This window comes from Dermacentor albipictus, chromosome 1 (genome assembly GCF_038994185.2).
Source record: "Dermacentor albipictus isolate Rhodes 1998 colony chromosome 1, USDA_Dalb.pri_finalv2, whole genome shotgun sequence".
Classification (NCBI taxonomy): Eukaryota; Metazoa; Arthropoda; class Arachnida; order Ixodida; family Ixodidae; genus Dermacentor; species Dermacentor albipictus.
In genome coordinates, this window is record NC_091821.1 from 23038046 (window position 1) to 23051162 (window position 13117).

Genomic DNA, 13117 nt, shown 5'->3' on the forward strand with positions numbered 1-13117 from the left:
ACATCCAACTTTAACGTAGAACGGCACGTGCGGGCACTCGAACGTGATCACTGCCGACGTCGATCTTCCCAGAATTTTAGCGTACAGGATTTTGCACTTGGTTGTTGCTAGTAGATCTACTAACTGCTCGTAGGTGGTGGTTTCGTCTATTCTGTGAACAACGCCACGTAGAGTGCCCGGAATCGGCTTGAGGTACGGTCTGATTTCGTATGTTGCGTGTCCTATTTCGATGCTTGTTATTTCCGCTAGTTTAAGTGCACAGTCCTCTTATTCGGTGCTTGCCAGAATTAAGTTTTTTTTGCCACTGTGTCTGTATGATCACTTTGCCGTAGAGCTCCTGGGGTGTGACTCCGATGCTTAGGCTAATCCTCTTGCTATCACTCCGTCTTTCCAGTTTGATACTTTCACACCGGCTTGAGGTCTGTAAACAATCTTGTAATGGTTTTCTGGTAGCGGTGGAGTCGTTGGCCAGCGAGGACGTGGCTTGCTTGCGTCGTTGTGGTCCCACGGCTTTTGAGGAGCTTGTTGCCGTTTTCCATCATTCGTGTTCTGCCCCTTGTTCGTATGAGAACTCCTTCTGCGTCTTCGACGTCGCGATGGATTCTTTCTTCTGATGTCGCGCTAGTAGCATCGCCTAAGGCAGTGTTCCTTAGATAGAAGTTGTTCTATTACTGCATGCGCATACATCACAGCATTTACAACAACTGGTGCTGGAAAACAAAGACCACTCCTATTAAGAGCGTCGATGAGGCTATTTTCTTCACGGGATTCCTGCACTTTGCTAGCCACTACAACGTTTCTTTTACATTCTTCACAATTCAGTGCCTTAGAAGCAGCATGAGCACAATAACCAGCTACATATGGGATCACTGGTATTTTTGAATACAAAGCATCCATGTCAGTATCTGTGGCTTCAATGCTGAAGGCTTTATCAAAGTTCTGCTTTTGTCGCGTGCTCGGTTGAGGAAGCCTGAGTTGTTCAGTTGGTAGAACTGGCAGCGAATTTTGCAAACGAACTTTTCCCTCACACTCGTACACTTGCCGAATAGAAACATGGTACTGGCCGCCCGTAAGTTGTCTGTATTTACCGAACTTCGCCTCGAGTGGATCGGTCTGAACTTTTCCCAGACGCACGTAGCGCATCTTAAGGTCCTGAAGGCAGTAGCGAGGGAACTCCATAAGCCCACAGGACGTAAGACGCAAGGCACTAGCCGTTTCACGAGTGAAGACGCCATTGTCAAAACGTAGTGCAATCCATATGTCTAGCCAGTCGGCAAACTTCTCAAGAAATTAGATTCTGTCGTCATTTTCCATTGCTTTCACTGGCTCTTGAAAAGGGTCACATTTTTGGAAGCCCTTCGAAAGTGTTTTCACATTTACCCCTGACCACCAGCGAACGATAATGTTGATAAAGTTCGCAGTTTCTGCTGCTCTGTCAATGACATTGGCATGCGCCAGAAGCCCTTCTGTAGTAACTTGATTGAATACTTGTAGTGCAATCTTCACATTTTGCCGCTCTAACTTTGACGGATTCAAAGCGTTTGAGTTTAACTGGTGGCCATACTTTGTGGGGATGCGCGACTCTCGCGCGTCCTGTGATATGTTGTTTTTACCGCATAGCGCCCGTCTCCTGCAATGCGGCTTCGCCGCGTGGCCTGGGGCCCGCGGCGGTCGGTGTGGTTGAAGAGCAGTACGAGATGGCGCAAGTGTTACGCTGCTAACGCCGCCTACCGGCGGGGTTACTTGGGCGCGAATATGAGAAGGCTCTTCCTCTTGGGTTGCGCGTCGGCGAGCGCCGAGGACATGCCGCGCGTGCGCCGATACATGCTTCTGCGAGACCGTCTCACGTGGCCTCCTTCGAACGCGCCACCGTTCGCGTGACAGTACGCGCGAACGACGAGGCGTTGGGATCCAGCATAGGGCGAACATATTCGGTCGCTATCCGGTCGTGGTGAGTCGGACTTCCTAGATTTGTCGCGCGCCCATCGGCATGTTTTGGGTATAGCAACTCGGCTAGCAGGCATTGATCTATGAAAGGTGCAATAAATGCCCTTGTGATTGCACTACTGTGTTGTCATTCTTTTGTCCCAAGAGCACGGATGAGAATCTCGCATCTGGCGCCCAACGTGGGGCCTCGTGGGGCATCGGACGATAGCTTTAGCAATTTTGCTTCGTTCGAGACGTTTGAACCGAAGCGTAGGGCTTGCGTGGATTTTGATCGCTAGCGTTGGCGGCGCGCTTTCTTGAGCGAGGCGACGGTGGCTGTAGTGATTGAACTTGTCAACATGCGAAGTCTTTTCGTAAATGATTTTTTTTTTACATTCGTCGGTACGACAGCCACGTGGTCTGCATCCTGGGTGAGCGAGGCTTAGCGCCCGCGGAGCATTGGCAAGCCTGAAGCGAGTGAGCATGGAAGCCTCGTGGGTGGTCCGAATTTCTTATGTAAATAATTTCTTCTATCTCTTTGACTATGACGAAGTCGCGGCTCTGGGAGCCGGGTGGCCGCGACAGGCTGACTGATATTGCGGCCTAGCACCGCGCGCTCCGACGCCGTGTGGGACGGTAGGCGCCGTCAACTCGAATGCTATGTGCACCGACCGGGGTAGGACCACCTAACAGAGTTGACGTCTCCTCGCGGCTGCCTGTTTTGCGCCCATTTTTGGGTGTTTTCTTTTTGGATGTCGGTTGTTATCAGGCTAGCGACGCTTAAGGCCTAAGGCTTTACGAAGCTGCCTGTGTCGCACGTGGAGGGACACAACCTGGTGGACCGTGGCGTTGAGGTGTTGCAATTTGCTTCCCTCATTGTAGTTAGCCTCGCACGAATTGAAATTACTCGTTCGACTCAAGGAAGCGAGCTTCGTTCACGTGAACTTAGCATCTGAGTAGCTACCCGATCTTTTGCTAGCCGAGTTTAACATCGTACAACGTGGGCGATGCGCATGCAGAATTCCTCTCCCTTGCACTACTTTAGTGTTTTTCGAATGTGTTGAGTGTACGCAGCGAGAGCGGAGTCAGCCCTGGTTTGCCGTCACCTGCACATCGTCTGCGCTGCTGCCCCAGACTACGATCGAGCCACCCCGGGCAATGGTGATGCTGTGGCCGGTTCGGCGCAGAGACTTCGGCGGCCGCCTGTATCCAGCTCGCAACCCTCGGCGGCGGAGAAAAGAGCCGGTGGTCACCGACAGCTACTGCGGGTCTCGCCAGCAGGGCGCGTCGGTGTGAGCGACGCTTGCTCGTGCCCACTACTGCGTCGCCGTTTCCGGAGTCCTGGGCTGGAATCGTGCCGTCGAGTCTGCAAGCTGCTGCTGTGACCAGTGGACGCCAGCGGTGTACCCCAAGGACAATGTTGGCTCGCATGTTATGGACAGCATGGGGGACATTCCCTCGGCGCGGCCACTGTTGCATGTACTACCTTGTTCGCTAAGCACGCGTTGATGCTAGACCTTGTGACATGTTTCGCCGGAATATGTAGTGATTTAAGGTTGGGGGGATGTGGGGATGCGCGACTCTCACGCGTCCCCTGATATGTTGTTTTTCCCGCATAGCTACCGACTCCTGCAATGCGGTTTCGCCGCGTGGCCTGGGGCCCGTGGCGGTCGGTGTGGTTGAAGCGCGGTACGAGAGATGGCGCGAGTGTTGCGCTGCTAACGCCGCCTACCGACGGGGTTACTTGGGCGCGAATAGGAGAAGGCGCTTCCTCTTGGGTTGCGGTTTGGCGAGCGCCACGAACGTCCTGCGCGTGCACCGATACATGCTTCTGCGAGACCGTCTTGCGTGGCCTCCTTCGAACGCGCCACCGTTCGCGTGACAGTACGCGCGAACGACAAGGCGTTGGGATCCAGCATAGAGCGAACATATTCGGTCGCTATCCGGTCGCGGTGAGTCGGACTTCCTAGATTTGTCGCGCGCCCATGGGCATGTTTTGGGGATAGCAACTCGGCTAGCAGACATTGATTTATGAAAGGTGCAATAAATGCCCTTATGATGATTTGCACTACTGTGTTGTCGTTCCTTTGTCCCAAGAGCACGGATGAGAATCCCACAACTTTAGCAAACACCCTTCTTCCAGTTTGTGTAGACTGCGCAGTGCTTCAAACGAAGCTCACATGATATGATCACTGTCACTTGTATAACTAGTGATCTCAAACTTCCGGTAATAGAAATTGGTGCCATGATTTTTTAGTTTATCCAATTATTCCGCACATTTCAAGAGGTGGACTGTGTCAACAATGTAAAACAGGGGTCTCGTCGGGTCACTGGGATGGGGATACACAAACTGCAGGTTTGGAGGACTGCAAGAACTTGACATTGTCTTTCGTTTAATAGCATTGTTGTCAGTAACAATACACACTACTTTGTACCCATGCAACTCCAAACCAGTCACGACTTTTAGGTAGACGTTATGCAACATAGCAGCGTCAGTGGTTTTAACAGGAAGAATGGGAGCGACCTCCTCGAAAGATGAAACCAAACTTTGTACCATAAAAACATGGGCCGTCGTGGCATCGTCAGACGAGTTAAAGGCAGCTCCACAAGTATGCCACCCTTATAATCGAAGAATGGTTTCAAGTGAATTTCATCAAGCATCAAAGCCAGTATGCGCTCGTAAGGCTGGGGACACTTCACACGCTTCTTCATGTAAGACAAAAAATTTTCAGCCGTCTCTTCTTGCGGTGACAGCTCACGTGATCAAAAAGCTTTCTGATGGTTGCAGGGTGAGGAAGTGTAATAACACCGGCGTGTCGCAGGAATTTGTAAGCGTGGAGCGATATTGTAAAGAGAAAACTAGCGATAACCATCAAATGTGGTGAATATCTGGGCATTTTCATTGTGACTATTTCCAGCTCTTCTTTCAGCGCTTTAAGGACACTTCGAGTTTCCACTGGTAGCTGCTGTTTCAAAACATGGAGCAGGGTGTCGACAGCTTTTACTACATCCTCAGGAATAATAGATTGTGTTTCAAAATTAGACAAATTCTCTAGAGCTTCTAGAATGCATCTGATATTCTGAACTTTGCTGGGGAAAGGATAGTAATTTACTTTGGTAAATTTGACCTTTTGATGGCATACAGTTGTCCATACTGTCACTGATCACAACAGAAGCTTCAATGCTTGGCAGGCATAGAATGCGCAAATCCTACTACTGGCCGAGACTTGCCGAGTGTGTTAAGCGGTACGTCCAAGCCTGCCGTGAATGCCAGCGCCGAAAGTCGCCAGCTGTGAAGCCTGCGGGATTGCTGAATCCGATTGACCCACCTGGCAAACCTTTCGACCAGGTCGGCATGGATTTTCTGGGCCCGTTTCCATTGTCATCTTCTGGCAACAGGTGGATAATCGTCGCCACGGACTATTTAACGCGATATGCTGAGACAAAGGCGCTGCCTCGAGGCACAGCTTCCGAGGTTGCCCAGTTTTTCATACAGAGCATCGTCCTACGGCATGGCGCCCCATCGCACGTCATCACAGACCGAGGCAAAGCCTTTACAGCACAGCTCATTGAAGACGTTTTTAAACTCAGCTGCACGACCCATCGAAGGACAACTGCCTATCATCCACAGACAAACGGCTTGACCGAACAACTGAACAAAACGATGACTGACGTGCTGTCTATGTACGTAGACGTACAGCACAAGACGTGGGACGAGATACTCCCTTACGTAACATTTGCCTATAATACTGCTACGCAATAAACAACACGCTTCACGCCGTTTTACCTCGTTTACGGCCGTGAAATGCAGGCTATGTTAGAAGCAATGCTGCCGTGCGACAACATCGATCATCTCGACCTCGCCCAAGATGCCGAACTTTTCGTACAACGAGGGGAAGAAGCCCGTCAGCTTGCCCGAGTACACATAAAGCAACAACAGAGCATCGATGCGCACCGTTACAATCTCCGCCATCGACATGTCGAGTTCCAACCTGGTGATCAAGTTTGGGTCTGGACTCCCGTGCGCCGAAAATGACTATCTGAGAAGCTTTTCAGTCGTTACTTCGGACCTTACAGAGTGTTGCAGCGAATTAGTGACGCGAACTACGAAGTCCTTCCTGACGGAAGTCAGCCTCCCCGACATCGACAACCGCAATCTGAGATTGTGCACGTTGTGCGGTTGAAACTGTACTATAGCCCCTAATATTCGACGTTTTCAGCTGCTTCGATTAGTTTTGTGGTTGCTCGTCCATCAGTGCCTTGTGACTATATCGCACAATATGCCATTCTTCAGTGAACTTCTTTGACACCAACTTGGGTATGTGCCACTTGGTGTGTGCCACAGGGGCCACTGGTTATGTGCCACTGGCCATGTGCCACTCTTCAACAACCCTCTGACGCCAACTGTATGTGTGCCAAGGGGTATGTGCCAGTGGGTATTTGCCGCTCTTCAATAAACCTCTTTGACGCTAACTTGGGTATGTCCCACTGGGTATATACCATTCTTCAATGAACTTCTTTGACACCAACTTGGGTATGTGCCACTTGGTGTGTGTCACTGGGGCCACTGGTTATGTGCTACCGGTGAGGTGCCACTCTTCATCGAGCCTCTGACGCCAACTGTATATGTGCCACGGGGTATGTGCCAGTGGGTATTTGCCGCTCTTCAATAAACCTCTTTGACGCCAACTTGGGTATGTCCCACTGGGTATATACCATTCTTCAATGAACTTCTTTGACACCAACTTGGGTATGTGCCACTTGGTGTGTGCCACAGGGGCCACTGGTTATGTGCCACCGGTGAGGTGCCACTCTTCATCGAGCCTCTGACGCCAACTGTATATGTGCCACGGGGTATGTGCCAGTGGGTATTTGCCGCTCTTCAATAAACCTCTTTGACGCCAACTTGGGTATGTCCCACTGGGTATATACCATTCTTCAATGAACTTCTTTGACACCAACTTGGGTATGTGCCACTTGGTGTGTGTCACTGGGGCCACTGGTTATGTGCCACCGGTGAGGTGCCACTCTTCATCGAGCCTCTGACGCCAACTGTATATGTGCCACGGGGTATGTGCCAGTGGGTATTTGCCGCTCTTCAATAAACCTCTTTGACGCCAACTTGGGTATGTCCCGCTGGGTATATACCATTCTTCAATGAACTTCTTTGACACCAACTTGGGTATGTGCCACTTGGTGTGTGCCACAGGGGCCACTGGTTATGTGCCACTGGCCATGTGCCACTCTTCATCGAGCCTCTGACGCCAACTGTATATGTGCCACGGGGTATGTGCCAGTGGGTATTTGCCGCTCTTCAATAAACCTCTTTGACGCCAACTTGGGTATGTCCCACTGGGTATATACCATTCTTCAATGAACTTCTTTGACACCAACTTGGGTATGTGCCACTTGGTGTGTGTCACTGGGGCCACTGGTTATGTGCCACCGGTGAGGTGCCACTCTTCATCGAGCCTCTGACGCCAACTGTATATGTGCCACGGGGTATGTGCCAGTGGGTATTTGCCGCTCTTCAATAAACCTCTTTGACGCCAACTTGGGTATGTCCCACTGGGTATATACCATTCTTCAATGAACTTCTTTGACACCAACTTGGGTATGTGCCACTTGGTGTGTGCCACAGGGGCCACTGGTTATGTGCCACTGGCCATGTGCCACTCTTCATCGAGCCTCTGACGCCAACTGTATATGTGCCACGGGGTATGTGCCAGTGGGTATTTGCCGCTCTTCAATAAACCTCTTTGACGGCAACTTGGGTATGTCCCACTGGGTATATACCATTCTTCAATGAACTTCTTTGACACCAACTTGGGTATGTGCCACTTGGTGTGTGTCACTGGGGCCACTGGTTATGTGCCACCGGTGAGGTGCCACTCTTCATCGAGCCTCTGACGCCAACTGTATATGTGCCACGGGGTATGTGCCAGTGGGTATTTGGCGCTCTTCAATAAACCTCTTTGACGCCAACTTGGGTATGTCCCACTGGGTATATACCATTCTTCAATGAACTTCTTTGACACCAACTTGGGTATGTGCCACTTGGTGTGTGTCACTGGGGCCACTGGTTATGTGCCACCGGTGAGGTGCCACTCTTCATCGAGCCTCTGACGCCAACTGTATATGTGCCACGGGGTATGTGCCAGTGGGTATTTGCTGCTCTTCAATAAACCTCTTTGACGCCAACTTGGGCACGCGCCACTGGGCCCGCTGCCTGGGTATGTGCCACCGGTGAGGTGCCGCTCTTCAACGAGCCTCTAACGCCAACTGTATATGTGCCATGGGGTATGTGCCAGTGGGTATGTGCCACTCTTCAATAAACCTCCTTGATGCCAAGTTGGGCCTTTGGATATGCTCCACCTTTCATAATAATCATTATATAAAACATATCAACAAATATGCACTAACCATCAGATCGATTGCTAATAGCATTAAAGTCACCAGTCATGTTAAATCGTCTTTTTGTAATGTGAAGTATTACGTAAGTGTCAAGTAGAGTTGAGTCTGCGCTTGGTTTGATTGCGATTAACATTCCTAGGGCACTTCACGCACTTTCCGGTGGCTAGCTGTGTATCTATATCTCTAGCCCTTTTTCTGCAAACCTAGGTCTCTGAGTAGTCCATGGTCGAATGGGTACTGCGTCGGGCTGCTGTTCTGATGCTGCAGGGTTCGCTGCGGGGTTCGAAACCCACCGTCGGACCAACTTAGATCAATGGGTATGTGGCCATGCGTACCTATGTGCCGCTCTTCAGCGAACCTCTCTGACGACGACATGGGTCACTGGACCAGCCAAGGTGGCTTAGCGGCCACACAGGACGCCACACAGGACGCTTTACCTGCCCTAACGTTCCGTTTTATTTTGTCTTGTGACTGGCGCAGCATGGCCTTAGTTGCCTTTGTGCCACTAAACCCAAACTAACTAACAGGTCGCCGTACTTCAACTATAAGTCAACATAACCAAGAACCCTAGTACAGAGGAGCGTTCGGTGAGTTGGTACTGATTCATTTTCTTGAAGAATTCAGCGCGCACAATCGTATATAGCACAAAAGGAAGGAACACGCGCTGATCTCGATGGTGATTCATATTCAGTTATTCTAAGGTGGCCATTCAAAGGCTTCAGGTCCAAGCAAAAGGTTTTGTTATATATCTTGCTTACCAACACCTTGAAATGATACCCACGAAGCGTATTATCACCACAGAACCCATCACCGCAAAATTGCAAGTTATTGCGCGAGCGCACGTACACGCACCCCACCAGACAAACCTGTTATTTTCACTGACTCAATGGTAACCTTCCATAAACTCCTGCGTGACTGTGTCTGCACACACTTAGCAATACACTTGCATGATTACTTACACAATACAGTGGGAATTATCTGAGTTCGTGGTCACTAGCGAACATGAAATAAAAGGGCCAAACATCTCGCTTTCGAAACTCCATTGAAGGCTGCTCGTTTTCCCCGAGCGTACCCGAACGATTCCCCGACAAGCCTTACCACAATTTAACACCTACCGGTATTCATAAAAGTTGTATCCCAACCTGCGCCATGAGCTCACAAGAACACAAGAAGTTCTCATTAGGCGAGCCCAACCCAACGTACTCGTCAAACCTGCCCGTATTAACATCTTGACTAGCTTCTGCACAGACTCCCTCCCTGCATTCACAGTGACGGATATACCAACACTTCCCACGTCCTGTGGCAACGCCACCGACTCCTTTCCCACGCCTCCACTGCTTCCACTAACCCCCCACACCCTCTCCCAAGCTACTACTGAAGCCACAACCTATTTCGATCAATTATACTAGGCAGAAATAATTTAACGCCTATCAAGCATACTGCCAGCGAAGCCTTGGACTTAGGATCCCCAACATGCACTACGCCCAGCCTTTGCAACAATAAAGTGTTTTCTTTTTAATCAAGCGTGCCGGTTTCTTCGCAATGTGCTATCTCGCAAACCCATGAGAAGAGCGCGCAACACCTGGTGGCCGACTGGGGCAGTTTTCCTGCACTGTTTGAATATGGCGCGCACGAGGTCGCTTCAATGCAAATACACAAGGTCGTTGTTCTGGTACTTCAAAAACTTATCGTCCGCCGGGTCGCTGTTTCGGGATGTAGCTGCTTTCGAGAGGTCGCTGATGCCACGGTCTGGACTATTAGATCTGGCCGTCGAGTGCGGGAGTTGGCCGACGTTGAGGAGGATTTTGAGAACTGAAGGTTTATTTACATTATTTACGATAATAACAAAATGTAATGAACAGTCATAAAGTCATCGACGGCCGGCAGCAAATCGGACGCAGCGGCCCGTGGCAAGAAGAATGAAAAAAACTCTTCTCCCTGTCTCTCGCTTTTGACCCCTTCGGTCTCTCGGGGTCATGTCATTATCGGCCAATCGTCGATCCAGCTGAGGTGTCGTCATTTTCCTCCAATGGTATGCGCCCGTGAAAGTGCCGTCACATTCGGCCAATGGGGACGCTCCTACCATTGTCCGAGGGTTGACTTGCCTCCGGCGTCGCCTCCTCGCCTGGAAGCGCTGAGCTGGAGGACACGGGTTGTCCTCAAACGACCTTCCAGAGCCGCAAAACAGCTTTGCTCGGGACGAAGATCAACTACCTGGAACCGTGCCAGCCTCCCGTTGCCCTTTCGGGAAGAGTCAAGCAGGGGGGAGACAATAGCTGGACGTGCGGCGCATGAGGTGGGGGTCGCCAACCTGTATGACGGGCTCGGTAACGTGGTAGACGCGCCCCGGCGCACCACAATTGGAATGCGATGGTGATTGGATGTTGTCGGGGAACTTGAATGATGCCAGGAAATGGGTCCGTATCCAACAGCTTCTCCTCGCCCCGGAAGTTCGGAACGGCCAGTGAACTCAATTCGCTGACCAGGACGGACGCTGTTAGAACATGTGGTGTACTGGTGACGAGCTTCGTGTGACGAATTGCTGGATCCCGGGCCCTAGAGAACGTACGCAAAACAAACAAAACAACATAGCGCTGCACCGCGTGCAAGCGCAGACTCTTCACCTTTGACTCGCCAGGCTATTACTATGTCAAAATAAATCCTGTTTTTCTTTTATTTTTCCCAGTTTTGATAAAGCAGTTCCAACCACCTTTCTAAACAGCTTTCCATATCTGCCCGAATGCCGACAAGGCGAGAGTGATATTGTCGTTGCAAAATAAACAGGAGAAAGTTAAACAATTAATGAAAACAACTTTTATAATTATACACAAGCAAAGTTTTGAAACTTCAAGTATGACTTCCAGCGCATAATAACACTTCCTACCTCGTTAGTCAAAGGAAGGAAGGTAATACTTCGGTTTACCGAAACAACCGGCTCAAACCATGCGCGTTCCCATTTAACTTGCCCCTTTTGTAACGGATGGTGAAATTTTATATTACTGGAGAATTAGACTCCATCTGAGCAAGCGTCCGTTCTTAGGGGACATGTGTCTGAGCCAGGTCAGAGGACAGTGGTCGGTCTCGAAAGTGAATTTCGCTCCGTACAGATAACAATATAATTTCTGGTGCGCCCAAACTAAGCAGGCGCATATTTTTTTCGGAAGCGCTGTACGCCTTCTCTCTGCACGTTAGTTGTCGGCTAGCATACCGTACCGGATGCTCTTCCGCGTCTTCGCCCACCTAGCTGAGGACGACTCCCAACCCTCTGTCACTAGCGTCGCACTGCACGATAAATTCCTTAGAATAATCGCGGGTCCGTAGCACTGGTCCTGAGCTCAGAACCTCTTTCAAGTGCTGAAATGCGCTTATTTAGCCTCATTCCATCGAACTTTTTCGGGCTCTCCCTTTCGGAGGGTGTCTGTCAGGCGGCTTGCTACCTGTGGGAAATTTGGAATGTACTGCTGGTAATATCCCACGAGCTCCAGAAAGGCTCTGACATCTGTCTTAGTTCGCGGTTCAGGAAAGTTATTGATATGCCCTATATTTAGTTAGGAGGGCCGCCGCGTTCCTTGTCCTACGACATGCCCTATAGGTAGGTAACTTGCGAACACCCGAAGCTGCACTTTTCGGCCTTTGCCGCGATACCCGCGTCTCGTAGACGTGCCAGCACCCTCCTCAAGTGCTCCATGTGATCGTTCCAGCTGTTAGAAAAGATGGCCGTATCATCTAAGTAAGGGGTCACGTAATCTTGTAGGCCTTTCAAACAATATCCATCAGCTTGGAAAAGCTAGACGGTGCGTTCTTAAGCCCGAAACTTAACATTAGTGGTCGAAGTGTGCCAAGCGGGGAAGTGAATGCTGCGTAGCGACTTGAGCTTTCTGACATGGGCACCTGCCAGTACCCCCTAAGTCGATTGTTGAAATGTACTGGGCTCCGCCCACCCGTTCAACCCGTTCTTCTATGTTAGGTATAGGGTAAAGTTGGTCCCTTGTAATCGCATTCAATTTCCTATAGTCCACACATGGACGCGGCTCTTTCCAGCTCGCCTCTACGAGAATCATCGGGGAAGTGTAATCACTGTCTGCTGGCTCAATGATCCCCAACTCAAGCATTTGTTTGATCTCTACTTCCATTACTTCTCGCTGACGAGGTGAGACCCGGTACGGTTTGGATTGTAAATTATGGGGCTTTACGTGCCAAAACCACTTTCTGATTATGAGGCACGCCGTAGTGGAGGACTCCGGAGATTTCGACCACCTGGGGTTCTTTAACGTGCACCTAAATCTAAGCACACGGGTGTTTTCGCATTTCGCCCCATCGAAATGCGGCCGCAGTCCCCGGGATTTGATCCCGCGACTTCGTGCTTCGCAGCCCAGCACCATAGCCACAAAGCAAACGCGGCGGGTGCAAGATCATCTTGTCCCAAGGTTAGCAACTTCTTTCGATTTAGGCCGCTGACCACATAGTGCACTTGCTATATAGTTGGCGATGATCGCCACCGTATTTTGCACACTGGTTTTCGTTTGTGCACGTTTTGAAGTCATGTGGTACCCCTTATCGATTTACACCGCTGCTCCTAACTGCAGTATATGACCAAGTGCTATAGCGGTGACATTTAAAAAACCGAGGAAAGTCTTACGTAGTCGACGATTTCTTGCCTTGTGAAGCCCAAGTTCACCTTTCAAGGTGATCAGTGTTTGGAGAAAAAGTCCTTGCGCCGGGACTTCCACTCGGAAGTTTCGACGCGGCGAGTGACTCTCGTTACGTGATACACGCC